Here is an 8,486-nt window from a genome sequence, read left to right on the forward strand (position 1 = left end):
AAAGAAGAAAAAGCCCTCCTTCCAACCACCATCTTGAGAGAGGCCTGTTATTTTTTTTTTTACTTTGTATTGTACTTCCTGTTGTACACCACTTTGATCTAATTTGGAAAAGCGGTATATAAATAAACATCATTATTATTATTATTATTATTATTATTATTATTATTATTATTATTTGTCACAGTTTAGGCATCCCCCTCCCCCTAAGAAAAGGTATGATCGATTCCCACAAAACCTCAACAATGATACTTCAAAACATACTATATGTACAAGCAAGCCTTTCCACATATGTACTCTTCGTGTATGTACTGTAGGACTCACCTTTTGTGCACCTACAACAGTGTAAAAAATATCATTTTCAACTTCATTTGACATGTGGTGACATCCTGCAAGTGTTTAGTGCTCCATCAGAGAAAAGCAAATTTGGTTATCTTGGCTTTTGATACCAGCATATTTGAAGGAATTTCAAGTGGTCAGTTTCTCTGGTAGTTTGCAGAAAATTCAGGGTGTATAATGGTGCAGCTGGGAGACATGTGCTCCGACGAGAGGCCCCTTAAAACCGGGGTCCCTCAAGGGGCCATTCTGTCTCCCATGCTATTTAACATTTACATGAAACCGCTGGGAGAGATCATCCGGAGACATGGGGCGCGGGGTTATCAGTACGCTGATGACACCCAAATTATTTTCTCTATGTGTCCGACTGATGCAGTGACTGGGGATGGCGTCTCTCCTCTCATGGCCTGTCTAGAGTCAGTAATGGGCTAGATGAGGGAAAACTGACTCAAATTGAATCCAGAGAAAACGGAGGTACTAGTGATAGGTTCTCCTGGTCCAGGAATGGCGGTGGTTCCACCTGTCCTGAACGGGGTCACGCTCCCTGTGAAGGACTCCGTGCGCAGTCTGGGGGTGCTTCTTGACTCGTCGCTTCACCTGACCGCTCAGGTGAATGCGACAGTCAAGAGCACCTGTTATCAGCTTCGGTTGATTCGCCAGCTGCGTCCATACCTGGCCCAGAGGGACCTAGAAACTGTTGTACATGCTCTGGTAACTTCGAGACTGGATTTCTGCAATGCACTCTACATGGGGCAACCCTTATACCAAACTCGGAAGCTGCAAATGGTGCAGAACATGGCAGCCCGGCTGGTCACTGGTGCTCCCAGGACCAGCCATATAACACCGGTTTTAAAAGATCTCCATTGGCTGCCCATTCGCTTCCGAGCTCAATATAAGGTGTTGGTAATTACCTATAAAGCCCTAAATGGCTTGGGCCCAGGATACCTAAAGGACCGCCCCTCCCCGTACATTCCGCCTTGCACCCTCAGAACATCTGGGCAGCAGCTACTGAAGGTGCCTGGGGCCAGATCAGTCTCCACTACTCAGAGGACGTTTTCTATAGCTGCCCCAGCCCTTTGGAATGCGCTGCCCACAGAGCTCCGCTCGTCTACTACCCTGGCCCAATTTAGGAAGGATCTTAAAACCTTCCTATTCCAACAGGCATTCCCCGAATAAATAAATATCCTGTGGGCCTCCCTCCTCTTCCGTGGCCAAGAGGTTGGGCTATGGGGCTTTTTACTTGTTGGTTTGATTTATTTATGTATTTATGTGTTTTATTATGTATGTATTTTAATCTGTTGTGAGCCGCCCTGATCGTAAGAAGGGCGGCATATAAATAAAAATTTTATTATTATTATTATTATTATTTATAATTCACAATTCAGATCATTATAGCAAAATAATTTGCACAATATGCATTTACTACCTAGTTATTGTTGTTTGTTTACACAACTATTCTACATGTGTAATATATTGCATTTTAAATAGATTTGCTTTTTGGAAACTTCGCAACATACTTTCTAATTAAAATTGATTAATTGGGTCATTACCTATGAAACCTTTTCTCAAAGAAATTTCTTTTATACTGACTGATGTAAAAAACCTTATCCCCCCCCCCCATTTTGTTTCTGCTCCACACACCCCAGTGCAAGTTGTCTTGCTATGAAAATCCCCTTTGGTATCTGATGAAGGCCATTTGTTTGGGATCTGATATTACAGTCAGAAGACATGAGTCCCTTCATGGCAGAAAGTGTTATAGACCGAAAGTAAGCCATCCTGACAAGGATCCATGATCTGTGTCCAAACAGGCAGCCTGTTTGTGTCCAAAAAAACATTTCAGGGAAATTTCAGTCTTGTCTTCTCCAGCAGTGGCCTTTTGATCCAGGTAGGCAGCTTTTGGGAGATGTATCAGGTGTGCTTATAATGGCCAGCCATAGTCCCAAGATGCTTAGTGTTACACTGAACAGCTGATGATTAGAGGGCAGCTTGGTAATGTCCAAGGAGTCTCTTCACAGTCTCTCCAGCAAACAGCCCAGCTGCCCCTACTGCCTCGAGCAATCCTACTTTTGCAGCCTTTGAACTGGCTTCAGCATTCAGGAAAATTATGCACCTGATACTATCCTCCAAGGATTCCACCACTTCAGAACACAAGGGAAGACTCCAAAGTTGAATGATCTGGGTAACCGTGTGCATGTGTACAGCTGTGTGTGTGTGTGTGTCTCTGCATATAGAAAACCAGCACATCAGGGGAAATGCTCAAATAGGACACACATGTGTCATGGAGGGCTCCAGGATGGCTAGAGATATCTGGGACCTTCTTGAGAAATTCCAAAGCTTTCTTAGCTTCCTTTGATAGTCATTAGATATTTCTGCTGCATCAGAAACTCCAGAATAGCTTAGAGGTTTTTGCTTTAAGCAAATGCAAGGGTCCCAAGCTAAGCTTGGTCTCCATTTCTGCTCTGCTAGGGGATGCAAAACCAAACTGGCCACCATCTTGTTCAAACAGCATGCTGGATTCTTCCCAGGGGGGCTTTCTGGCTTTTGTAGGTCCTACATCATTGTTACCCAACTGTCCATCAGGAAGCCAGTCAGTGGAATTGTGGCATGGGTTCCTATAGATTTTGGATAGAAAATTCCCTTTCCAGGGTAGTATATTCTACTGACATACTGCCCTCATTTTGGCTTTTGCTGCCTTCCCGTTCTCCCTCTCTTACTTCATTTCTTGCATGTGCAATGGAGATGTAACTGTACATGTGACTGTCTCTGTGTTAAGGGTTCAAATAGTTTCTCTTCAGATATACAGTAGGCCCATGGGTTTGTAATGCATTGTTTCAGTTATATATGAAAGAAAACATATGTTCTCCCTAGGCATTTTCTAGGTCTTCCAGTGCAATTCTACAGTAAGATGCCACCACAAAGTGACCATAGAGTCATGCTGAAGGACTTAGAGATTCCTAGAGAGAATACTTTTCTAGGCATTTTTAGATCCTCCAATTTGACTCTATGGTCAACCTCTGATGGAAACATACCATATAATCACACTGGAGGTCCTAGAAAATGCTTAAAGAGAACACATCAGCATTTATTTTGGGGAAGAAAAATAGGATTCCAGATTATACACAAAATTTGTTATATGCAGAGGGTCCCAGAAGGGATCCATTACATTATAAGCATGCCTACTGTACTACTAAAGTTTGCAGATATAGGACAAAAGACCTTACTTTTGGAGAAGAGCTTGGAAAATTTACTTGTTTGGTTAAACAATAAAGCAGTGCAGTAAAGCAAATGGATAAGATCCTTAGAACTCAAACGCTTTATTAAAAATCCATGTTTTAACATGGCATTGAAAAGAAGCCAATCCCAGTGCCAATCAGATTTCTAAAGGGAAGGTGTTGCACAGTTAGGATACCACAATACAAAAGGTTCCATCCTACATCTTCACACAATGTATTGCCTCCACTGGTGAGACACAAAGGACAGCTCTTCCACCAGGCCTCCTCTGTCAAACATGCATAGGAGTTCTAACCCCTAAAATAGCTTTTGCAAGATCTACTACAGGTCATCTTTTATATCTTAAAAATGAAATATATTGCTCCTTCACCTCTTTATATATATATATTTGTTAAGGAGAACCTCCTTAAAAATCAGTATAAATCCAGTTTAAAGCACAGTAACAATGTAGTCATTTTCAGCCTTATACTTTCAAACTATTCAGTCGCCAAGCATGACCCAGACTTAGTTATCCTGCTGAAAAATAAAAGGGTAAAGGAATTACTTTTTGGAGGAGACTTGGTCAATGCTCTCCATAATAACATGGTAATATGAATTTGTACCTGCACAGTGTAGTGGTTTGAGCATGACTCTGGAGACCACAGTCCAAATCCCACTCAGTGACCTTGGGCAAGTCACAGTCTCTCAGCCTCAAAGGATGGCAATGGCAAAGCCCCTCTGAAGAAACGTGCCATGAAAACCCCATGATAGGTTCACCTTAGAGTTGCCATGAAATATCCTGAAGGCACACAACAACAATACCCAGCTTATTGGCATGTGGAATGAAAAAGTAAAAGTATTCCAAAACTGAAAATATAGTTAGTGGGACAAACTGTTCATTTGCGGCAGTCTCTAGTCTTCACATGGCCAATAATGGAAATGGTTTCTCCCTGCACTGAAATCTCTTAATGCCATCCTAACTGACAACATTTCAGACAAAATAAAGTTCTGTGACTCTAACATCATCACCATTTTCTTCCTATACGAGTTTTAACATCACTGTCTGATGAAGAAGCCAGTGGAACTTCAGAGACTTGGATAATGCATTTTATGCTTTGGAGCTGGCCCAATAAAGGTATCACTGCTTATAGATTTTGGATTTTGTTGTATAAAACTGAAAATGTACACCCCCACATACCAACACAAATGGATGGAGAATGGGGCAGATGCCTGACACCCTTAACGTCCAAATGGGTTTCCAGGGGCCCACTCACACTACAGAATTATAGTGCCATGATTCCACTTTAACTGCCACGGTTCCATCCTATGAATCCTGAGAATGGGCAAGGCACTACAGCTCTCTGGCTGAGGAGTCTAAATGTCCCTCCATAAACTGCAAATCCCAGGATTTCATAGGATGGAACATGCACTGCTCTTTAATTCAAGGGCGGGAATCACAAAGCCCTCCAGATGTTGGACTGCAAATCCCAGCATTCCCTACCAGTAGCTGGGCCAGCTGGGGTTGGTGGAAGCTGTAATCCAGCAACAACTAGAGGGCTACATCTCTGATTTCATTCAAACTAATTCCTACTGAAATCCCTGGGAATGACTTTCAAGTAACATCTTCAGTATCTGGATAGAAGACTAAATGAGATGTAAAAGACAATTGCTGAATTACCACAACCTGATTTCCCACAATGCTTTTGTGTGAGAGAGAGAATGTGAACAATTAGCATGAGGAAACTCATATTGCCCTCCTCTCCCTCCCAAAAAAGTTTCACCTTTGGAGACAAGAGGGGGGGAAATTATTGTCTATTCTCTCTGTGTGTGTTTATATACCCCTTTTTGGAACTAGACCAAATTTCCCTTTTTGCCACTGTAACCATGCCTTCAATACTTAATGAAATTCTTATGTTGCTGCACCTGGATACATTGTCGGCCCCAGTTCCCCTGTGGGTCATTACTGCAACCATCTGAAAGGGGACAAACTGTTCATCTGTGGCAGGGATGCTTGTCTTGAAGCCCTGAACGCTGGGGGAAGAACAGAAAAAGTAATAGGAGGCTGGATCTGATCTTGGGGACAAAATTCTTGCTTTGCACCCATCAGAGGTGAAATGGGTCACTGTAGTTCTGGAAACTGGGGTGAGGCATGGGGTCCAAATTGAGATTCATGCTTTTCCTGCTAATGATTCAGGGCAGCGATAGCTCAAACTATCACAACTAGCAGATGTCCTAAGTTAATATAGACATCCCTGGGATGTTCATTGGGCAAATGTGTCTTTTCCTAGGCGTCTGCTTTATTTTTTTTTGGCTTTGAGGGATCTGCTACATCTTGGCACAGGATTGCTGGTGCCTATGATAATCCCACATCCCTCTCTTATCATGCGCGCGCGCACACACACACACACACACCCTCTTCCTCCCCGACTAATGGAATTTAATTACCTTAGTGGTATTAATCATCTGTACAGTAGAGCAAAGTGTATTTTATTACCACTTTTAAGGGTTATCGGCACAGTTATTTCAAATGAACTGTCAAACTGCAATACGTGTCAAGCATGCCAGGTTCTAAGTGTCTGCAGCGAGGATGGAAATATAGCTATATCTGCCTCTGGGAAAGAAGAGGATGAAGAAAAAAGGAGCAGTGTTTTGCAAGAAAGGGTGTGCCCCGAGGCAAAACAAAGGCTGAATCTACACTGCAGAATTAATGGAGTTTGACACCGCTTTAACTGCCATTTAACTGCTATGAGATTCTGGGATTTGTAGTTTTGTGAGCTATTTAGGAACACCGTGTCCCTCACCAGGAACCACATCCGACAGACCTCCTATATCGAGTGTATTTACCTGACCCTAAAGGCTAGGGACAGTCTAGGGATTCTGTTAGTGTATCGGCCACCCCGTGCATTAGCGGACTCCCTTAACGAGCTGACACAGCTGGTCGCTGAGCTGATGTTGGAGACGCCCAGGCTTCTTGTCCTGGGCGACTTCAACATCTCCCTCACTGCCAGCCAAGTTCCATCCGGTGCGGCTCGGGAATTCATGGATACCATGGCGGTCATGGGCCTGTCCCAGCTGATACAGGGTCCTACGCACTGTGTGGGTAATACTCTCGATTTGGTCTTCTGTTCGGATGCGGAAAATCTGTGGGTGGAAATAGCTAATGTTTCCCCCCTGCCATGGACGGATCATTTCCTGGTAGAGGTGAAAATCAAGGCCTCTACCCAGATCCCCCCCGGGGGTGGTGGACCTGTTAGGATGGTCCACCCTCAAAGGCTGATGGAACCTGAGAGGTTCCAAGAAGCCCTAGAGGGGCTTGCGGTTGGAAATGACGGCGACTCTGTTGATGCCCTTACCGGTATTTGGAATACCGGTCTTTCTAGGGCTATACACAGTATCGCTCCCAAGCGCCCTCTCAGGCCTGCTTCTAAACGCAAGCCCTGGTATACGGAAGATCTCCGGGCGAGGAAGCGGGTTCTGCGACGGCTAGAGTACCGTTGGCGGAAACACCTTTGCTTAGACGACAAGACTCTCCTAGACCAACTGTTAAAGGACTACAGAGAGGCAATACGAGCAACAAAGAATTCGTTCTATGGTGCTCGTATTGCGTCCGCGGAGTCGCGTCCGGCAGAGTTGTTCAGGGTGGTCAGGGAGCTAACTCAGCTCCCTCCCGCCCTGAACCAGATCCTTGAACCTTCTAAGGCCTGCTGTGACTTGTTTAACGACTTTTTTGCGGATAAAACCTCTCGTATAAGCGAAGGTCTGAACGCCGACATTTTAGCAGAACCTAGGGTAGAAGTGTCCAGAGCCTCCGTGGACTATGTTAAACTGGATCAGTTTGAGTTGGTGAGTACCGAGGATGTGGACAAGATCCTCGGAAGTGTTCGGAAAACAACCTGCTCTCTTGATCCCTGTCCCTCGTGGTTAGCGGCCCAGGGGGGACCGGCGGTAACATCATTGTTACGCCGGATAGTTAATACATCTCTGAGGGATGGGCTATTTCCATCTCAACTTAAATTGGCCATTGTAAAACCTATTTTAAAAAAGCCCTCCCTCGACCCCCTGGTACATAATAATTATCGGCCTGTCTCGCTGCTTCCATTTTTGGGTAAGGTGATCGAGAGGGCGGTTGCGATCCAGCTTCAGGCGGTCTTGGATGAAACGGATTATCTGGACCCATTTCAAACTGGCTTCCGGGCGGGTTACGGGGTTGAGACGGCCATGGTCGCCTTGGTCGATGATCTCCGTCTGAGCATTGACAGGAGAAGCGTGTCCCTGCTGGTGCTCTTGGACATCTCAGCGGCTTTCGATACCATAGACCATGGTATCCTTCTGGGACGCCTGGCAGAGGTGGGGATCAGGGGCACTGCGCTCCAGTGGTTCCGCTCCTACCTCTCCGGGAGGTCCCAGATGGTGCAGCTGGGAGACGTGTGCTCTGACGAGAGGCCCCTTAAAACCGGGGTCCCTCAAGGAGCCATTCTGTCTCCCATGCTATTTAACATTTACATGAAACCGCTGGGAGAGATCATCCGGAGACATGGGGCGCGGGGTTATCAGTACGCTGATGACACCCAAATCATTTTCTCTATGTCTCCGACTGATGCAGTGACTGGGGATGGCGTCTCTCCTCTCGTGGCCTGTCTAGAGTCAGTAATGGGCTGGATGAGGGAAAACCGACTCAAATTGAATCCAGAGAAAACGGAGGTACTAGTGATAGGTTCCCCTGGTCCAGGAATGGCGGTGGTTCCACCTGTCCTGAACGGGGTCACGCTCCCTGTGAAGGACTCCGTGCGCAGTCTGGGGGTGCTTCTTGACTCGTCGCTTCACCTGACAGCTCAGGTGAACGCGACGGTCAAGAGCACCTGTTATCAGCTTCGGTTGATTCGCCAGCTGCGCCCGTACCTGGCCCAGAGGGACCTAGAAACTGTTGTACATGCTCTGGTAAC

This window comes from Sceloporus undulatus, chromosome 1 (assembly GCF_019175285.1).
Source record: "Sceloporus undulatus isolate JIND9_A2432 ecotype Alabama chromosome 1, SceUnd_v1.1, whole genome shotgun sequence".
Lineage (NCBI taxonomy): Eukaryota > Metazoa > Chordata > Lepidosauria > Squamata > Phrynosomatidae > Sceloporus > Sceloporus undulatus.